At 47.5% G+C, this 21808-nt stretch overlaps 1 protein-coding gene across 1 annotated transcript in view; it reads right to left on the bottom strand.

Moving 5' to 3' along the window:
• Nucleotides 1–21808, bottom strand: part of BICRA (BRD4 interacting chromatin remodeling complex associated protein) — a 75153-nt gene that overhangs the window by 43722 nt on the left and 9623 nt on the right. The window contains 1 exon segment of the mRNA XM_029242040.1: nt 6541–6645. The gene's annotated coding sequence lies outside the window, so the exon portion shown is untranslated.

Here is a 21808-nt window from a genome sequence, read left to right as displayed (position 1 = left end):
AAACACCACTGTATGGTTTCCTGTGTAAAGTACACACCCACTTTTAACTATGGAGTTAGAATCAGGATGGTGGTTCCCTGGGGGTTGGAGGGGTGGGGGGCATATGGAGGGGCCAGAAAGGGTTGGGGCATCTTTTGGGAGGGGGTCATGTTCTGGGGGCTTTTTGTGTGTTTTGTTTTTAAATCTGGGAGCCAGTTACATGGGTGTGTCCAATGTGCAAAAAATTCATCCAACTGGACATTTATGATGTGTGCTCTTTTCTCCATGTTGTAATTCAACAGAAAGTTCCCCCAAAGGGGGAGAAGACAGAAGAATACAAAAGAATAACTGTCTCCCTCATCTACTACTGGTAGAATGTAACATGGTGTGATCACGTGGGAAACAGTCTGGCAGCTCCTCGAAGGATTAAACAGAGTTACCCTATGACCCAACAATTCCACTCCTGGCTACATTACCCAGGAAACATGAAAATATGTATGCACTGAAAAACATGTACACAAATGTTCACTAGCAGCATTATTCATAATGGCCAAAATGTAAAAGCAATCCAAATGCCCATTAACTGATGGATGGAGAAACAAAATGTGGTCCATCCATACAATGGAATATTACTCAGTCATGAAAAGGAATGAAGCACTGACACATGCTACAGCATGGATGAACAGAGAAACCCATCATGCCAAGTGAAAGAAGCCAGGCACAAAAGACCACATATTATATGATTCTGTTTATATGAAATGTCCAGAATAGACAAATCCATAGAGACAGAAAGTAGATCAGTGGCTGCCAGGCCTGGGATGGATGGGAGTGGCGGGGGAGGGTGATGGCTCAGGGGCACAGTGTTTATTTTGGGGGTGATGAAAATGTTTTAAATTGGAATGGTGATGGTTACACATCTCTGCGAATGGGTATGATATGTGAATTGAATGTGTATGATATGTGAATTGAAGCTCAATAAAGCTGTTTTTAAAAAAAAGTAACTGTGAGAGTGTTAGTTGATCATTGCTAGGTGGAAGACACGTTTTCTACTCTTCTGTACGAACACTCTATTTCAAAATTAAAAAGAAAAGAAAACTACCAAACATGTACTAACCACACCCAGGCACTTGATTATTCCCATTTTACAGAATGAAAATTGAGGCAACACCCCCCTGAGCGTGCCCCAGGTCACAAAGTAGGTCTGCCTGGAAGCCGGGCTTTTGGTTGTTAAGTGGCTGGGTCCTCCCGATACCCTGCTTGTTCTAGGGGGCAGAAGCATGAGAGGCTGGTTTTGGAGTGTGGCTGGGACTGACCTTCTAGCCCTCTTCCCTGCACATTTGCTTCAGCAAATGCCTCCTACTGCTTTGCTGAAATCATTCCTTCATTCAATTCAAAAATCAATAAATATTTCCCGAACCCACATTATGCCTGAATTTCTTCAGCAGCCTCAACAGTCTCCCCACCCCCACTCCCAGTTTAGGGATCTCCCCACCCCCACTCCCAGTCTAGGGATCTGGTTTGACCCTGAGTCACCTCCTGTCCCTCCTTTGCCCCGAATCTGAGCAGAGTTCTTGTCTCACTCGGAGTCAAAGCAAAGTCCTCACTGAGGCCCACCAGGCCACATAGGAACTGGCCCTGTTCCCACTGCCCTCATTCCCTGCCCTCCTCCCTCCCTCCTTTTTCCACTCAGCTCCAGTGACATGGGCCTCCTCAACCTTCTTCTCCCTTGCCTGTCTGTCCAGGGCCACCTGGCAGGGGACTGTTCCCAGTTTCTTTTAGGGGGGAATGAAAATGTTCAAAAATTGATTGTGGTGATGGTTGTACAACTCTGTGAATATACGAAGAGCCACTGGTGAATTGGAGGGTATGCGAATTACATCCCATAAAGCCATTTAAAGAGAAGCACCAGAGGAGGCATCAGGTGGGAACAGGGATGCCAGGGCGCTTGCAGAAGAGACAGGGTGGTCTTGAGAGGTATCTGGATTGGGATGTAAGCTGGTGGGGGGAATCACCACAGCGGCACATCAGCTGGGGCCTCAGTTAGCTACCTGCCACTTGGAAAGCCAGCAGGATCTCTGACAAGACCCCAATGTGGTGACTTTGTCAACTTTACAGAACACACCTACTGCAAATAACAAGAATGGACTCACATGTTGTGAGAAAATGTTCACAACACATATATCAGACCAGGACATATATTCAGAATATATAAAGAAATACTACAACACAATAAGAAGACCAACAACCCAATTTTAAAACGAGCGAAAGGAGACCTACAAATGGCGCATAAGCCAATGAGATATTCGACATCTTTAGTCATGAGGGAAATTTCAATTAAGACCATAATGAGACACCACTACATACCCATTTGAAAATTTATAAGACTGATAACAGCAAGTGGTGGTGAGGATGTGGAGCAACTGGAACTCTTATGCACGGATGGGGTAATGTTAAATGTTCCGGCCACTTTGTAAAATGGCTTGACAGTTTCTAATAAAGTTAAACATATCCTCATCCAACCCAGCCATTCCATGCCTAGGTATTTACCCAAGAGAAAGGATGGCATATGTCACACAATGATTAGTACCCAAATGTTCACAGCAGCTTCGTGTGTAATGGCCAAACACTGGCAACAGCCCAAAGGTGCACCCACAGCCGAAGGGATAAACAGATCGCAATGTATTATATCTGCACAATGGAATTACTGCACAGCAACAAAAGGAAACGAACCACTAAGATGCGCAACATAGATGAACCTCAAAATCACTGTGCTGGGTGGCAGGAGCCAGACACCAAAGAATACAGGCTGTGTGATTCTACTTACATCAAATGCTAGCAAATGTTCTGTGCCTTGACTGGGAAGGCGGTTACACAATAGTACTGATTTGTCAAAATGCATCCAATAAGTACCCTTAAAATGGATGTATCACTTGGAGGGAGGGATAAATTAGAAATTTGGGATTAACAGATACACACTACTATATATAAAATAGATACACAAGAAGGACCTACCGTATAGCACAGGGAACTACACTCAATATCTTGTAATAATCTATAATGGAAAAGAATCTGAAAAAGAATATATATATGGGGCTTCCCTGGTGGCGCAGTGGTTAAGAATCCGCCTGCCAATGCAGGGGACACAGGTCGAGCCCTGGTCTGGGAAGATCCCACATGCCACGAAGCAACTAAGCCTGTGTGGCACAACTTCTGAGCCTGTGGTCTAGAGCCTGCAAGGCACAACTACTGAAGCCAGTGAGCCACAACTACTGAAGCCCATGCACCTAGAGCCTGTGCTCCGCAACAAGAGAAGTCACCACAATGAGAAGCCCGCACGCAGCAACGAAGACCTAATGCAGCCAAAAATAAATAAATAAAAGAATATATATATGTATAATTGAATCACTTTGCTGTACACCTGAAACATGGTAAATCAACTACACTTCAATTAAAAAAATTAAATTAAAAACATTTTTAAACGGATGTATTACATTAAATATAAATTATACCTTAATGAAGTTCATTACAAAACAAAAACAAACTCTAACTCCAGACTGCCTGGTTCAAACTGTGACTCCACAAGTTACCAGCTGTGAATTGGGGCAAGTATCTTCACTTCCCTGCCTCAGGACCTTTGCACTTGCTGTTCTCTGTTAGGAACACCCTTCCTGCAGATAGCTACAGGGCTTCCACCTCACCTTCTTCAGGTCTTTGCTCAAATGTTACATTTTCAGTGAGGGCAGGTTAAAACGACCACTCGCACCACCAGCCCTCTCCACCCACTTTCCCTTTTTCTCCACTGCATTCAGTACCTTCTGATGAGTCCTATCATGGGTCTCCCCCACCAGCCAGTCAGTCCCCAGACAGCGGGGATTTTTGTCTTGTTCATGCTATATCCCCCCTCCTAGAATAGTGCCTGGCACACAATAGGCACTTAGTAAATAACTGCTGAATAAGTGAGCTAAGGGATACATGTTACTCCCATTTGGGGATGTGAATTGCAAAATGCTCAATAAGTATCTAGTAAAGAAAAGAAGGAGAAAGCACAAGGGAAGATGGAAAGAAATGGGCTTCACCACTAACCTCAAGGATCTGAAGCTCAGAGAGGCAAAGGCACTGGCCCCAAGTCACACAGCAAGTAAGGGGTGGAGCTTGGGTCCCCACTGGGCAGGCTGACACCACCAACCACCTACACTGCACACTGCATGCTGCCCCAGAGAAGGGCATGAGCCCAGGCCACCATGAAGCCCAGATTTCATCCCCTGAATGACAGGCAGCAAGAAGGATTGGAGGTCTCTGTACACAAAGACTACTCAGTCAAGACACAGAAAGCAGGGGCAGAGAAAACAGGCAGGGAAGAGGGAAGGAGAGTGTTTGGGGGAAAATGAAAGACAAGGCAGTGAAAAACAGTGGTCCCATCCGCCAACTGGAAACAGAGATGAGAATTTAGATGCACACCCCCACCCCATTTAAAGATGTTCAACATCATTAGCCATTAGAAAAATGCAAGTCAAAACCATAATGGGGGGCTTCCCTGGTGGCGCGGTGGTTAAGAATCTGCCTGCCAATGCAGGGGACATGGGTTCGAGCCCTGGTCCGGGAAGATCTCACATGCCACGGAGCTACTGAGCCTGTGCGCCACAACTACTGAGTTTGCGCTCTAGAGCCCACGTGCCACAACTACTGAAGCCCACGCGCCTAGAGCCCGTGCTCTGCAACAATAGAAGCCACGGCAATGAGAAGCCTGTGCACCGCGACGAAGAGTAGCCCCCGCTCGCTGCAACTAGAGAAAGCCCACGTGCAGCGACAAAGACCCAATGCAGCCAAAAATAAATAAAAAATTTTTAAAAAAACAAAACATAATGGGATACCGCCTCACACCCAGTAGGATAGTTATGTTAGAAGAGAGAAATTGAAATCCTCATGCATTACTGGTGGGAAAGTAAACTGGTGCAGCCGCTGGGGGAAAAGGTCTGGCAGTACCTCGATAACTGAACACGGAGTTATCATTTAACCCAGGAATTCCACTCCTAGGTATAGACCCAAGAGAATTAACATACAACCACACAAAGACTTGTGCACAAACGCCCATACCAGCATATTCACAAGAGACAAAAAAGTGGCAACAACCCAAATGTCTATCAGTGGATAAATAAAACCTGATATATTCATATAATAGAACATTAATCAGCCAGAAAAAAGAATGAAGCACTGATCCATGCTACGACATGGACGAACCTTGAAAACATTATACTCAGTGAAAGATGCCAAGTACAAAAGACCACACACATACTGTATGATTCCATTCATGTGAAATGTCCAAACAGGCAAATCTATAGAAACAGAAAGTAGATTAATGGTGATCACGGGCTTGTAATGGGGAAGGAGGGCTGGGGGAAATGAGGAGACTTCTCATGGAAATGGGATTTCTTTTGAGGGTGATGAAAATATTCCAGAATCAGAAAACGGTGATGGTTGTACAACCTTGTAAATATACTAAAACCCACTGAACTGTGTACTTTCAAACAGTAAATTTTATGGTATGTGAATCACATCTCCATAAAAAAAAGTAATTAAAAAAAGCACATCCCGGGGCTTCCCTGGTGGCGCAGTGGTTGAGAGTCCGCCTGCCGATGCAGGGGACGCGGGTTCATTCCCCGGTCTGGGAAGATCCCACATGCCGTGGAGCGGCTGGGCCCGTGAGCCATGGCCGCTGGGCCTGTGCATCCGGAGCCTGTGCTCCGCAACGGGAGAGGCCACAACAGTGAGAGGCCCGCGTACCGCCAAAAAAAAAAAAGCACATCCCTTGATGATACCAAGTGACCATAATTTTTACTAGGTTTGACAATGTCATTGTGGCTATGTAAGAAAATGCCTAGTTTTGCTTTTTAAATACACACTTGAGTTTGTAGAATTAAAATGACAGGAGATCTGGGATTTGCTTTAAAATATTGATACTTCAACAGCAACAAAAAAGATATCGATACAAGCAAGTGTGGCCAGATCTCGATCTATGGAACCTGGGGATAAGTAAGGAGGGTTCATTATGCAGTTCTCTCTAATTTTGTATACAGTTGGAAATTTTCATTAATAAAATTTTTTTTTCTTCTGCACACCCTTTGTCCCAGCAATTCCACCTCTGGGCTTTTTAACTTACACGGTACTCACATTACTCACATTCATGCAAATCAACAGGTGTACACACGGTACCTCACTGTGGTCTTGTTTGTGATAGCCTAGAACTAACCTAAGTTTCCAGCAGATGGGGGCTGGTTCAGCAAGTTAGGGCCCTCCAATGGAATAAATACCGTGCAGCTGAGAAAGGCACAGAACTTGACAAGTTAGAACCCCCAGGATATATCATTAAAAGCTAAAGGCAAAGGGTAGAACAGTGTTAGAATAACTTGTCATTAGTGCCTTAAAAAATGGGGGGGTGGGGCATGAAGAGAGAGGGAGGGAAGGAAGGAGGGAGAAGGAGAAGAGAGAGAGAGAGAGGGAGAGATGCTTACACATGCACAAAATGTCTGTTTGAAAAGAGGGCCCCAAACTATAACCATTTACCTCTGGGAAGAGGATGTGGGTACCGATAGCTGGGAGCTGGGAGAGGGAGACTTTTCACTAGAAATCTCTGATATTATTCGAGTTTTCTACTTGGGTGCGTTGTTCCTATTTAAAAAAAAGAAAAAAAAATTTTTTTAAGCCCCAAAGAAGAGCTGTTTCCTACATGTGGCCCCGTCCCCACACATCTCCCCTGGGGCTGGATTAGAAGGATCTGGTTGTCCCCTCTGTTCCCTCCCAGGGGTGGGAGGCCAGGCAGGGCTGAGGCTTCCCTGCTGGGAGAGCAGAACCGCCCTGTGGGACTGCCCAGGGCTCCCTGGAAATGATTTCCAGACTCCTAAGCCCTCGGCTGAGGCTGGGGGAGGGGGAGATACAACACAGGAAGAACAGGAAGACGAGGAAGAGAAAAGAAAAGAGGAAGGGCGGGGAGGGAGAGAGGGAAGGGGAAGCCTGTGTACCTGTCAGCACGCAAAGGAAGCACAGGCCTGGGCAGGGGGTGGCTGGAAATGCCATCTTCCACCTCAGCTGAAGAAATAGCCACCAAGTAGCTTTATTCACAGTTGACAAAAAGTGGAAACAACCCAAATGTCCACCAATTGACAAGTGGATAAACCAGATGTGGTACATTTGTACAACAGAATATTATTCAGCCATAAAAAGGAATGAAGCACTGATCCATGCTACAACGTGGATGAACCTTGGAAACAATATGTGAAATGAAAGCAGCCAGACAGAAAAGACCACATCTTGCACGATTCCATTTGTACGAATGTTCAGAAAAGGTAAATCCCCAAAGATAAAGTAAATGAATGGTTGCCAGGGATTAGGGGAAAATATACAGGGTTTCCTTTTGGGTGATGAAATTGTTCTAGAACTAGATTGTGAGCATGGTTGCAACTCTGTAAATGTACTAAAACCCACTGAATTGTACACTTAAAGGGGAGAAATTCATGGTATGCAAATATCTCAATGTTTAAAAAGAAAAAAAACAAAAGGAATGAAGCACTGATCCATGCTACAACGTGGATGAACCTTGAAAACACACTGCATGAAAGCCAGACCCAAAAGGTCGCATAGTGTAGGGTTCTATTTATAGAAAATGTCCAGAACAGGCAAATTCATGAGACAGAAAGCAGGTTAGGGCTTGCCAGGGGCTGGATGGAAGGGGGAATGGGGAGCAATTGTTAAGGATACGGGGTTTCCGTTTGGGGGGATGAAAATGTTCTGGAACTAGGTTGTGGGGATGGCTGCACAACTCTGGGAATGTACCAGAAAACCACTGAACTGTATGCTTTAAATGGGGGAATTATGGTTATGTGAATTATATCTCAATAAAGCTGCTCAAAATTTTAAGCAAGGAAAAACCAGAAGGAAGGGAGGAAGGGAGGGAGGGAGAGAGGGAGAGAGGGAGGGAGGGAGGGAGAGAGGGAGAGAGGGAGGAAGGAACCGGTCACATGGCCCATCCCCACCCCCACCCCCACCCGGACCATGACTCCCAACCTGCACTTACCAGGCTGCACATCCTCCCAGAACCTGTTCCCTCAGCACGGCCCCCGCCCCCCAAACGCACGTGGCAGCGCCCGGACCCCCGCCTCCAGCCCTAGCTGAATTTCCTGGGTGCCCTCCATGACCCAGGTGGGACACCCCCAGCACGTCCCTGGGTCACTTCCCTCTGTACCCACTACTGGCCCTGGGATGGGGGCACCACGTGTGAGAGGTGAGTATGAAGCTTTAGCCTCTCATTCCATCCACCACACCCCACCCCCCAACCCCACCAAAGCCAAAAATGGGCAAGAAAACACAGAAACCACAAAGGCATGTGAAATGTGCTGGGTTTGTAGAATTTTCTAAGTGTGTAAAGTGCTGATTTCAGAGGCAGAAATACCTTTATACTTCAAAACACAAAACCAAGCAAACCTTTAGACTTCAACAAAAAGTGAAAACACACACACACAGAGCAAATCAGGCCAGAGGGACCTAAGGGAACCCCCCTCTGCCCCGCCACGCTCTGCAGTGCCTTGGGAGGTTAAGCTGGTTAGGAGGTGAGATTTAGGACTGTTATTTCAGCAGGGGGGACAGAAAAACACACACAGTTCCTAAGCGATTCTTTTATGAAATAATAATCTATAGACATATGTTCTCACGTCAAGCAACCAAGCTATTGGTTCCACAGAATTCCTGGGAACAGCTTTCCCAGCTTGGTTCTCTCCCTCTCACCCGACCCCCACCCAGACCCTCTCTTACAACACCCTGTGGACAATTCACCTTCCCAAAATGCTGATGAGAGGAAGCTGCTTTCCCACTGGGCAGGGAGAAAAAACACAAAACCAAAACATTTGCATTCATTCACTCAACAAATATTCAGTGAACACCTAGTATGCCCCAGGCCCTGGGAGACCCCTCATAGAGCTAAATTCTCCTGGAAGAAGCAAACCATAAATTGGTAAAAAAAAAAAAAGTCATCTACGTGATATTGGCTAGTCGCAAGTGGCCAGGAGGAGCTCAAAAGGCAGGATAAGGGAATGATGGGGAAGGGGAGGCTTTAGTTTTAAAACAGGGTGGTCAATACATGTGACACTGAAGCAGAGACTGAAATGAAGGGAGCCATGCAAATAGATGGGGGCAAAGCATCCCAGGCTGAGGGAACAGTGAGTGCAAAGGCCCTAAGGCAGGAATGTGCCTGATAGGCACCAAGAACAACTAGATCATTGTGAGGTGGGTGGAGGGCACTGGAAAGGATGTCAGAGAAGTAGCTGGGGTGGGGGGGCAGTAAGCATGGGAAGCGAGTAGATTTTGTTCTAAGTGTTCTAACCTTCCAGAATTGCCCCAATGCCTCCAACGCGCTTCTGGAACTGGGCTTGGGACACATGGGGAATTGAGGTGGTACTCTCTCAGGAGTGTAGAAGTTGCCCATACGGTTCCTCACATTTCTACTTTCATTTTCAGTGCTTTTCAAATTGTGAGTTGGAAAATTTGAGCAATGATGAAATCAGTATAGTGAGTCTCAACCATCACTGAAACAAATGAAGGAAAATTGAGAAAACATATTGAATGACTCAAAGGTGGTTCAGCTAAGTGTTCCACAAAACTTTGTTTCAGGTGTGTGTGTGTGTATCCCTCCTGGATCATGGTGTGAAATATATGTCTTATCAGAGACTGCAGGTCCAAAGGTCAGGAAAACAGCTAATCCAGATGCCCCCTCCCATTGACTGAGACCTTCCCACTCATTCCACTGGCCACCCAGGCATCTACAAATACACACCCACTATGGTGAAGACTGCTGTATGTTTCCCCCAACCATTTTCTTTCCCTGGACTACATTTCCCAGCATCCCTTGTAGCTGGGTGTGGTCACACGACTGAATTCTGGCCTACAGAACATAAGTGAAAGTGACATTCGTACTTTCCAGGCCTGCCACAAAAGACATCCCTCCACACTTCTTCATCTACAGTGGACTCCACAGGCTTAGGGGAGGGCAAAGCCACTCTAGGGAAGGAGTCTGGTTCTCTCAATGAGTTCACATGAGGCTGCCCCACCAGAAACACCCTCACTGGTCTGTAACATGTGTGAGAAGAATGCTTTGAAGCCACTTAGTACACTGAAGCCACTGAGAATAAAGGTCTTATTTGTTACAGCAGCTAGCATGACCTGTGCTAACTTACACACCCCCCAAATGAAGTCTGGTTAACTCAGCAGCCTGCTGAACGAAGAATCTTTTGCTGAAGTTCCAGAAAGGAGAGGAGAGGAAACTGAGTCTCTGGACGCCTCACAGTACAACAGGTGTGCCCAACTCAGAAAAGCCTAGTGAAGCATCAAGGCCACATCCAAGGCCAGAGATTTAGCATCCACAAAATGCGTTCTAAGCCACGTCAAGTTCATATTTTGAAAAGAAACATAAGCTCCATGGGAATTCCCTGGCGGTCCAGTGGTTAGGACTCAGCGCTTTCACTACCTGGGGGGCCCAGGTTCAACCCCTGGTCGGGGAACTAAAATCCCGCAAGCTGCGTGGTGTGGTCAAAAAAAAAAAAAAAAAGAAAGAAAAGAAACATAAGCTCAATGATGAAGGGTCCAAGTTGCATCTCGAGCCCAAGACCACACCAATAACAAAGCCCCCATTTAGAAATCGCCATTACCATAAACGGGGTACCGGGCTTCCATGACAACCATGCACGGTGGGTACCTCTATCCCTACCTTACCGATGAGGAAAGCTGAAGCCTACAGCTAACCTGACGACAGGAACTGCGGTTCACCACAGGCCACCACAGTGCTTAATTCTACATGACCCTGGAGGTGGGGGCCTGGAATAGATCAATGAGGGTGAGGACGCTGCCTGCCTCATCTACCACAGTGCCCGGCACATGGCAGAAATGCAGAAAATATGTATGTTCATGTTGCATTCACGAACAAACAGCTGCTCTTCTCACTTTTTACAGATGAAGCAATGAGGCCCAGAGAGGGCAAGTCACTGACTCAAGGTTACCCAGCAAATGACGGAACCACATTTCAGGTAAAGTTCAGACCCCCACCCCCGCAAAGCACTCACTGTGTCTCTTCTGCCAGCCTGTTCCCTAGTGTCCCTCACACTCACCCAGGGCCTGATCACACCAGCTTTTAAGTCTCGGGGCCCTTTTTCTGCTCTTCCCAACTTCCTCTCCTCTCCCCAATTAACACACTTTCTTTTGGCTCATTCACATCCTCCCAGGTTCCTCATTCACGAAATATTCATCCATTCAGCAATTAAGGCGTGGGATATGTGCTGTGTGCCAGGCTCTGTCTAGAAGCTGGAGGGACGGCTGTGAACAAAACAAAGATCCCTGTTCACGTGGAGCTTACATTTTTGAGGAGGGTAAGGAGGGAAACAAAGAAAGAACAATATAACAGATTATACTAAGTATTTACAAATATTTAATTTACATGTATTTAGCTTTTATTTATTGAATAAATATTTAATAGATATTAGAATATATATGTCATGTATAGAATTATTTATCAATATTTAAAATACAAATGTTACAAAAGATTATGACATGTAAAATCAATATAAATGTAAAATAAATATTATGTCAGAAGTTGCTAAGTGCTGTGGAGGAAAAGCAATGAAAAAGAAGGACAAGGTATTTGTAATTGTAACTAGAGTAATAAAGGCAGGCTTGATTGAGGAGGGGAGGGAGGGAATCATGGAGCAGAGGAATAGCAAGCGCAAAGGCCCTGAGGTGGATGCGTGTCTGAGTCAAGGAAGGAGGCTAGTGAGGCTGAAGTGGAGTAAGTAAGGGGGAGAGTAGTTAGTGGGAGATGAGGTTAGATAGATAGATAGAAAGCCAGGGGTCAGATCATGAACTAAAAATAATATCAGCTAAAAGGCAGAAACAACCCACGTGCCCATCACCTGAGGGATGTAGATAGAAACAAAATGCGGTACAGCCACACACTGGAATATTATTCAGTCTTGGAAAGGAATGAAATTCTGATACATGCTACATTATCGATGAACCTTGGCAACATTATGCTAAGTGAAATAACTCAGACTCAAAAGGACAAATATGGTATGATTCCATTTAAATGAGACCATATGGGACCTCCCTGGCGGTCCAGTGGATAAGACTCTGCGCTTCCACTGCAGGGGGCACAGGTTCCATCCCTGGTCGGGGAGCTAAGATCCCACAAGCCGCAGGGCGCAGCCAAAAGATAAAAAAATAAAATAAATTTTAAAATGAGATGCATAAAATAGGCAAATTCATGGAAACAGAAAGTAGATGAGAGGTTACGAGGGGCTGGTGGGAGGGGAGAACAGGGAGTCATTGTTTAATGGGTACTGAGTTTCTGTTTGGAATGACGAAAAAGTTCTGGAAATGGATACAGGTGATGGTTGCATAACACCATAAATGTACTTAGTGCCACTGAACTGGACACTTAAAAATGGTGAAAATGGTAAATTTTATGGTATGCACATTTTCCCACAATTAAAAAGCAATAACAGCTAACATGCTGCATTAGATGTATCAGGCACTGCCCTCAAAGCTTTACTATGTTCATTCATTCACCCCTCCGACAACCCAATAGGGGAGGTGCCTTCTAAAGCAGCGCTGCCCCCCAGAAAGGCGATGCAGGCCACATATGTGATTCTAAATTTTCTAGTGGAAAGAAGAGGTGAATTTAACGTATGTTAATTTCAAGAATACATTTTATGTAATATGATATATACAAACATGATCATTTCAACGTGTCATCAATATAAAAACAGTATTAATGGGGAACTGACTTTTTTCTCCCTTCCTTCGAAGTCTTTGAAATTTTTAACACTCACAGCTCACCCAGTGGTTAGTGCATTGGTGAGCAGAGTTCTTGGGCGAGCTCGGGAGGGCTCTGGGCAGAGAAGGGCCGTGAGCTGACTCAGGTTACAACGGGGTCCGGTTGGCTGAGTGAGGGAAATAGCCGGTGGGGGGCAGGGGATGGAGGGAGCCCCAGGAGTAGGAGACTGCGATGGTCCAGGCGGGAGGTGATGGTGGCTAGACCGGGGTGGGCGCAGCGGGGGTGGGGAGACAGGCCAGACCGTGGAGATCTTCCACAGGCAGAGCTCACAGGCTACACTGCTGGGCTGACGGGGTGCAGAAGACAGAAGGATAAGGGGCATCCACACAACAGTGTGTCTAAAAAGGGCTTAAGATGGTAAGTTTTATGTCATGCGTTGTTTATCACAATAAGAAAAATTAAACTTGGGAGTTCCCTGGCGGTCCAGTGGTCAGGACTCAGCGTTTTCACTGCTGCAGCCTGGGTCTGATCCCAGGTTGGGGAACTAAGAGCCCGCAAGCCGAGCAGCAGCCATAAATAAATAAATAAATAAATAAAATTTAAAAAGAGAGAGAAAAAAAAGAGTCAAGGATGGTGCCAAAGTACCTGACCCAGGCCACTGGGAGGATGGACCGAGATGGTGACGAACTGGAGGGGGCAGACTTTACTTTTGTTCATTTGCTTGGGGGGTGGGGGTGAGGGGTCCGACGTGTTAAGTTTGAGGTGCCTCTGAGACAACCCAGTGGAGGGCTTGGCAGAGCGGGACGGGCTGGAGACAGAAGTGAATAAAATCTGCCCTTAATTCCTCTCCTGCCCATTTCCAGGGCCTGGCTTCTGTCTTGGTTCCCTTGACACCATGTCCAGCCGCGCAAGGAGCATCCTATCACAGGGCAGGCCCCAGTCTGGCCCATCATCACGTTCCCCCTTCCTCCCTCATCACCAGTCACAGCCCAACACAGCCTCCAGGCTCCCAGCTTTCGGGGAACAGGCTTCCAGAAGCCTCCCTGCCCACTCCTACCACCCACCCGGCTTCCTCGCCTTTGGAGCCCATCAAGGCTCGATGTGGCTGCTCATTCTGCGTCGTCTAGCGAGGAGCGCGGAATCTGAATAGTAAACACCATCCAACATCGCCAAACAGTACAGGCAACGTGCACCCTGGGGGGTGGGCAAGCGCGAGACAGAATATATATTCTAAGAGGTCCAAGAGCCTTTATTCAAAACCTTTGAGGGGAGATGCTTTCCGAAAAGCAGATTCTTTCTCAGACTTTGCCAGGTGCTGGGATGCGCACCTGTCTATGACGGAACACCCACAACCAGCTCTGAGATGCCACCCAGTAATCAAACACTAATATTTCTGCAGCCAAATGTATGAATATTCACATGGAGAGCAAAGACAGACCACAAATAGCTTGGCTTTGGGTCAGGTCCTGCTGCCTGTTGAGTCACTGCAGGCGAGCTGCCGTTATCATTACTGATGGAGGTGGTGTTACTGTGAAAGCACGCCTTGCTCGCTGGTTGATCTAAGAAGGGAAGAGTCTTTGTGCTAAGCCCAAGGCTCTCCCAAGGCCTGGAAGCGGGGAGCCCCTGAGCTCAGGTCAGACAAACCTGGCTTCAAATCCCTGCTCTGCAATTTCCTGACCCTGAGCAACCGACCTCATTTCTCCAGGGGTCTCCGTCCTGGGGGGGCGGGTCTGGAAGGATCTGGCTGTTGCCCATAAGCCTTAAATCGACAACAATGACAACAGCAGCAGCAATAATAATAATAGTGGCTGACCTTTATGGAACCCTACTCTGGTCCAGGAGGGCCCTGAGCTCCATGTGGCCACCGTCTCATTGCCTGACCCTCATCCCTCTTCTGAGAAGCAGCTTCTACTGTTATTTATCCTCTTTTAACAGAGGCCTGGCACAGCTGGCCTGAAGAAGGAGACAGCTGGGGCTCCAAGTCCAAGTCTATCTGCCACAGGGCCTAAGCATGTCCAAAGCATGGATCACACCTGTCCCTAGGTCAGGCCGCCCCGTCCCTGATGCTGATCCCCTCCCAGTGGGGATAAGTTAGCCAAACAACCACCCGTGTGCTGTCTGCTTCCTGCTGAACCCTCCCAAACAAGCCCCAAGGGGGAGGTAGGTACTATTACTTTACTCCTTAGCTGTACCTCGATATGTCCCACATGCATGGAGTGCCCACACATGCAGTCTCCAGGCCAATACAGTCCACTTCTTGGTCCAGCCAGAGCTCACACCAGGGCTGTGCCAGGCCTCCTTCTGGCACCTAGAATAGCCTCTGGCCTCTCCTTTTTTGGTTCCTCTGAAAGCTTCACCTTCCTTTGAGCTCAGAGGCCGCTCCAGAGGCTGCCCAGCGTTTCCAGGACCAAGAGTTATTTAAGTAGCAGGACTTGGGCCGATTCTCGCCAGCATCTCTAGGGCCTGGCACGAAGCAGTCACTCAGTAAATTCTGGTTGCTGTTTGCAAGGGATGAGAATAGTGAGGCCTTTCTGGAAGGCCGTTTGCCAGGGCCTCCTCAAACCTCAGCACACGCTTCCCTTTGCCTTAGCAAGTCCTCTTCCAGGAATCTGGCCAGTAGAAACGCTCTTGCACAAGCAACTGCAGGTGTGGATACAAAAATGTCAGGTCGGGTCACTCCCCTGCTCAAAAGCCTGCCATGGCTCCCATCTCACTCAGGATCAGAGCCCAGGTCCTGGTCAAAGACGCAGAATGGAAACTCTAAGGTAATAAAGAGGTAGCATGAATCAGCTCCTAATGGAGATAAGATGGAAGGCCACGTTACTCAGTTAATCTAAAGGAGGCAGGAAACGAGAGAATAAGGAACAAAGAACACCAGAGATAAACCAAAAATGAATAGTAAGATAGAAGATTTCAACGCAGCCGCATCAGTAATGAGGGCAAATACGAACGGTCTAACCCTGCACTGTCCACTCAGAGAGGCCTCATGTGACTGCCCAGCCCTGGGAACAGAGCTAGTCCAACAAGATGTTCTGAGTGGAAAATGCACACTGGATTTCAAAAACTCAGTGCGGGGCGGAAGGGGGGAAACACTGTACAACACGTGTTGGCGAGGATGTGGAGAAATCGGAACCGTTGTGCGTTACTGGCGGGAATGTGAAATGGTGCAGCCACCGTGGGCAACAGTGATTCCTCAAAAAGTTAAAAAGAGAATTACCAGATGACCAAGCGACTCCATTCCTAGGTATATATCCAAAAGCATTGAAGGCAGACTCAGATACTTGTATGCCAATGTTTATAGCAGCGCTATTCGCAATATCCAAAAGGTGGAAGTAACCCAAGTGTCTGTCTATTATTGGATGGATAAACACAGCGTGGTCTATTCAGACAATGGAATAGTATTCGGCCTGAAAAAGGAAGGAAATTCTGATAGATGCTACGAATGTGATGACTATCCTTGAAGACATCATGGTAAGTGAAATAAGCCAGACACAGAAGGATAAATACTGTATGATTCCGCTTATATGAGGAAGAAGTGGTCAAATTCATAGAGAAAGAAAGTAGAATGGAGGTTACCAGTAGGTGGTGGGAGAGGGGGATGGGGAATTATTGTTTAAGGGGCACAGAGTTTCTGTTTGGAAGGATGAACAAGTTCTGGAAATGGATAGCGGTGATGGTTACACAACATTGCAAACACACTTAATGCCACTGAATTGTGCACTTAAAAATGGTGAAAATGGGAAATTTTATGTCACGTGCATTTTACCACAATAAAAAAGACTGTAAAATGTCTCATTAGTGACTTCTAGACTGATTACATGTTGAAATAATAGTATTCTGTATATAACAGGTTGCATAAAATATATTCACATTGCCATGGCTGCTGAGCCTGCACGTCCGGAGCCTGTGCTCTGCAACGGGAGAGGCCACAGCAGTGAGAGGCCCGTGAACCGCAAAAAAAAAAACAAAACAAACAAACAAACAAAAAAATATATATATATATTCACATTAATTTTCCCTATTTCTTTCTCCTGTGGCTACTAGAAAATTTTAAGTAACGTATAAGTGGCTAGGATTTTCTTACTGGACAGCACTGGTCTCGACATTCCAGTCATCAAAAGGATATAGACTATTTGCTGTCTGCAAGAGACACCCTTTAAATGTAAGCACACTTTAAATATAAAGACATATATAGGCTCACAGTAAAAATTGGAACCAAAAAAAAAACAAATCCATAGGGTAGAGGTTAAATAAATTACGGAATACTACTCCTTTAGTTTGCTAAAAGAATGGGTTATGGGGGGAGGGGTGGGGGACGGATGAATTGAGAGTCTGGGATTAGCAGATGCAAACTATTATATACAGAATGGATAAACAACAAGGTCCTGGGACTTCCCCGGCGGTGCAGTGGTTAAGACTCTGCGCTTCCAATGCAGGGTTTGATCCTGGGTTGGGGAACTAAGATCCCACATGCAACACAGTGCAGCCAAAAAAAACCTTAAAAAACAAACGAACAAACAAACAGAAACAACAACAACAAAAAAAACAAGGTCTTGGGGACTTCCCTAGTGGTCCAGTGGTTAAGAATCTGCCGTCCAATGCAGAGGACGTGGGTTTGATCGCTGGTCAGGGAGCTAGGATCCCACACGCCTTGGGGCAACTAAGCCCTCACACCACAACTAAGCCCGCGCACGCCCCAACTACTGAACCCACGTGCTCTGGAGCCCACATGCCACAACTGGAGAGAGAAGCCCATGCACCGCAGTGAAGATCCCGTGTGCCACAACTAAGATCCGACAAAGCCAAAAATAAATAAATTAATTAAATAAATATTTAAAAAAAAAACAAGGTCCTACTGTATAGCACAGGGAACTGTATTCAATGTTCTGTAATAAACCACAATGGAAAAGACTATGAAAAAGAACGTAAATATATATGTATAACTGAATCGCTTTGCTGTACAGCAGAAATTAACACAACATTGTAAATCAACTATACTTCAATTAAAAAGAGTGGAGCTCTAGATTGCTGCCATGGAAATAATTCTAAGACATTTGTTCAAGTTAAAAAGCAAGGTGTAGAATAATTCATATGGTACGTGTGACCAAGAGGAAAAAAATGTATGCACAGAATAGAGGGGTAGAAAGAATGCACCCTCTCCTCTGGAGACGGCAGGACAAGGGGACAGTGAAAAGACTTTCATAGTGTTATATATGACTTTTTTCCGTGTCTAATTAATTCATACAGATCTGCCCTCAAATTGGCAAACCCCAAAGAGTTAAGGAATCTGATCTTAGCCTCGGCATCCAGTGCAGGGCCCTTGAAGCAAGTCGGAAATCATCCGGAAACCACTCTACCCCTTGCTACTCAAAGGAGCAGCCTCAGTGTCCCCTGGGAGCCTGCTAGAAATGCAGAGTCTCAGGCCCACCACAGACCCGCTGAATCAGACCCCCCATTTGAACAGGCTCCCCAAGGGATTCGTGTGCATGTTTAAGTTTGAGAAACTGTTGATCTGCAACACAGCCCAATCTGTCTGCACAGATTTAGTAGGTACAGACTAAAGGCTGGTCAGTGATAATAATAGCAACCACTGTACTAGTAATAGCAACCAGCACTTTCAACGGGCTTATTAAGTGCCAGGCGGTACCTTATCTCAATGAAACTCCACAGACATCCCATCATGTCGCAGATCATCTCGATCTACAACCCCATATCTGCAATTCCAACCTCCAAAAATCTCTAAAAGCCATCCTTTTGTTTTCCCCTTTACTCATTGTGGGGCAAAAGCTAACCTGCAATGACTATCCTTATGTATCCTTCTTAGTGTAAAACAGCCACAGATATATTAGCAGCAGGAATAGTATTTGCTGCAGAAATCTTTAGCCTATCTGGGGAAGGGGAGCTGCCCTGCCTGGCTGAGGGCTGTTTCACCTCATTCCAGCCTGCGCTGTGGTCTGAAATATTCTGAATGTTGACACACCTCGGAAGCTGGTTACTGCCATAAATTTGCAGCACATCTGTTGACATGTGACATCACCTATGAAAACTCCGAGAAGAAGGCATCAGGCCCCCCCTCGCTGATGGGGAAACTGAGGCTGCGAGAGGTGGTGGGTCCCTGCTCCAAGTCCCGCAGCTGCCTCCAGGCCAGATCTGCCTCCAAGGTCCTGACCCCTTCCTTGCAGGTCTCACCATCAGTCACCCACCCGGGCTCACAAACTCACAAACACATCCGAGGAAGCTGGGGGCGCCACAGTTATGTTAATGAAGACACCACAGAGGGTAAAAAGGGAAAGAGGAGGGTGGGACGGCACCCTGCTGAGCCAGGGCCTCCACTGGCTAAGCTGAGACCCAAGCTGGATCCCAGGGCAAAAAGTGGAGTGGAGGGGGGCGGGGCAAAGGCAACTTGCTGACTGTGGGCTTTCAGTCCTGGTCCCTGTAACAAGCAAACAGTGAGGCTTTATGGCTAAATGCCTGGGCTTTGGGGCCAGACTGCGCCCCCCGGGGTGGGGTGGGGGATCCCCAGTCTACCCTTTAGCAGATGTGTGACGCTGGGCAAGTCACTTAACCGCCCAGTGCCTCAGTTTCCTCATCTGTAAAATGGGGATGCTCACTGCACCTACCTCCTAAGGTCCTAACGTGAGTAACTGAGTCAGGACTTGTGAGGGCCCTAGACTGGTGCCCATGGCCGTGTGGGCTGTTATTATTATTGTTGCTACAGTCATGAGCTGTGGAAAGCTCCTAACTGGATCCACAACACCCCTGAAATCCTCCACCAAAGGCTGCGATGTAGAGTCAAGCATGCGTTTCTCTGGGGGAAACGTCAGAGGCCTCCGAGCAGGTTCCCCAAAGGACCTGAGCCCTCCTTCCCCCACACTAAGGACTACCTCGTGCTCTTAAGACCTTGCCCTGGAAAAGATAAAAGGCGGCTGCCTCTCCCAGCTGGGGCAGGACGGCCAAAGCTCTCGCCCTCCCAACAGCTGGCAATACCACCGGCCTCCCCCTCTCCTGCCCCCCAGCTCCTGCCCCCCTCTCCTGTCTCCAAGCAGGTTTGCACTGGCCTCCTGAACTCCTTCCCAACTGCACAAACATCTTTCTTCTGCCTTCACACCCCTCTCTTCCTCACCTCCTGACCTGTAAGGAAGCTTCACTCTTGAGCCCAACCCAGCACCGCCCCTCCTCCCTCTTCTCCTAGAATCTTCCTTCGCTCCTTTCCTTTTCTCTAAGCCTGCTCAGATCCTAAAACTCTCTAAGCCTGGTCCCTCATTCATGCAGTGAATACTGAGTCTGGACGCATTCCCAGTCAGGTCCGGGGGAAGAATCCTCATACAGAAATAAACCGTGTGACATGGAGGAATTTGGACAGGGTAGTCCAGGAAGGCTTCCCAGAGGAGGCGGTATTTAAGCAGAGGCCTGCAGGACAGCACGAGGAGCCCAGAGACAGGAAGGAATGGGAGAAGATCACGGCAAGTAGAGGCAAGGGCAAAGGTGGGGAGGCAGGAACAAGCTGGGTGCGGGAAGAAAGCAAGGTGAAAGGGCAGGAGATGAGGTCAGGGAGATAAGCCCAGGCCAGACTAATGGGGCTCTGTGGGGGGGAGGTGAGGGTTAGACTTTCACCTGAGGGCACTAGGGAGCCATAAAGGGTAGCAAGATTTTTTTTTTCAATCTCTGGCTGCCAAGAGCTCCATCTGCCTGCCTGCCTTCCGTCCGTCCATCCATCCATCCATCCATCCATCCATCCACGAAGCCATCCTTCTCTCATGACTTCTCACCATATTCCAGTCTGGCTTCCGCCCCTACATACCCATCAAACCCAGGAAATCTTTGCTTCCAGAACAGCTTCATCCAACCCAGGAGGCCTGTCCTCAGGTCCATGGAAGTTAAACCTCTCTAAAAACTCTCCCACTTTGTTCCTAAGACACTGATTGTGCCTTATCCTGCTCCTCCCTTTCTCTGTTTTGGCCAAAGAAGCTCCCACCCCTCCCTACATGTGGGTGGCCGCCTAAGTTGATTCTCCACCCTCTCCTGTCCTCTCTCTGGGGAATCATCCCCATCCCTGGGACTTCAGTGATCACTCCGTGTCACCCTCTCCCACTCATGACGCCTCCAATTCATTCATTCATTCCGTCTGCGCCTCACCACCAGCCGAGAGGGTGCTGGAGCTTTACTCTCTGGGGTCTGTGTTCCCCAAACTATAGACACCACTACAGCATCTCAAGAAAGGGCACCTGCATCCACTTAGTTGCTCAGGCCAGTGACTTTGGATCATCCTGGACTCCCTCTTTCTCTTACCTGCCATCAACAAAACCAAAGCACCCCAGATCTCAGCCCCAGTGTCCTGGGCCCTCTTTCCCCGTGAAGCTTCAACTGGCCTTTGTGCAAAGCATGCCAGGTTTCTCTCTGCTAGAAATGGCGTGGAGCCCAAAGCCTGCCCCCAGAAGCCCTCTCCTCCAGGAAGCCTGCCCTGATGCATCAACATACCCCAGAAGCAATGCCTCCTCCTGGCCTCCACCAGCCCAGCTGACACTCCTGAGACACTGATCTCACCTTGCAGGGAGGATGGGTGTGTTTTGGGCTTACCCCACTCCCCTGTCCCGAGTGCAGAGCTCTGAGGCCCGGCACAAGGGAGGCCTGCTATGTGGGTCGGAATTAACCAGTACAATGCGCCTGGATTCAAATCCCTGCTCTGCCAGCAGCTAGCTGTGTAACCTTGGACAAGGCACTTCACCTCTCGCTGTAACAGGGAGAGGAAGGCAACCCGGGGGTCTGGCCCTGGGGAGAATTCTAAGCAAACCATGAAAACTGCACCGCACGGAGTCCCACAGCCAGGAGAAGCAACAGACAAGATGGACAAGTAACAACACAGGAGGCCTGAAAGTGGGTGCTGGGCGAAAAAGACTCAGAAGGAGAAATACAGCAGGATCCTCTGTAGAAAGCAAAAATCCACCACACAAAGCAAACAATTCGCCAGGGCACAGAACAATTTGCCAGGGCATTGGGCCAGGGAAGGGAACGGGAATACAA

Source organism: Monodon monoceros, unplaced genomic scaffold (assembly GCF_005190385.1).
Source record: "Monodon monoceros isolate NGI ecotype Baffin Bay Population unplaced genomic scaffold, NGI_Narwhal_1 Super_Scaffold_10, whole genome shotgun sequence".
Taxonomy (NCBI): domain Eukaryota; kingdom Metazoa; phylum Chordata; class Mammalia; order Artiodactyla; family Monodontidae; genus Monodon; species Monodon monoceros.
Note: the sequence above shows the minus strand (reverse complement) of the source record. Positions and strands in the feature narration are given on the sequence as shown.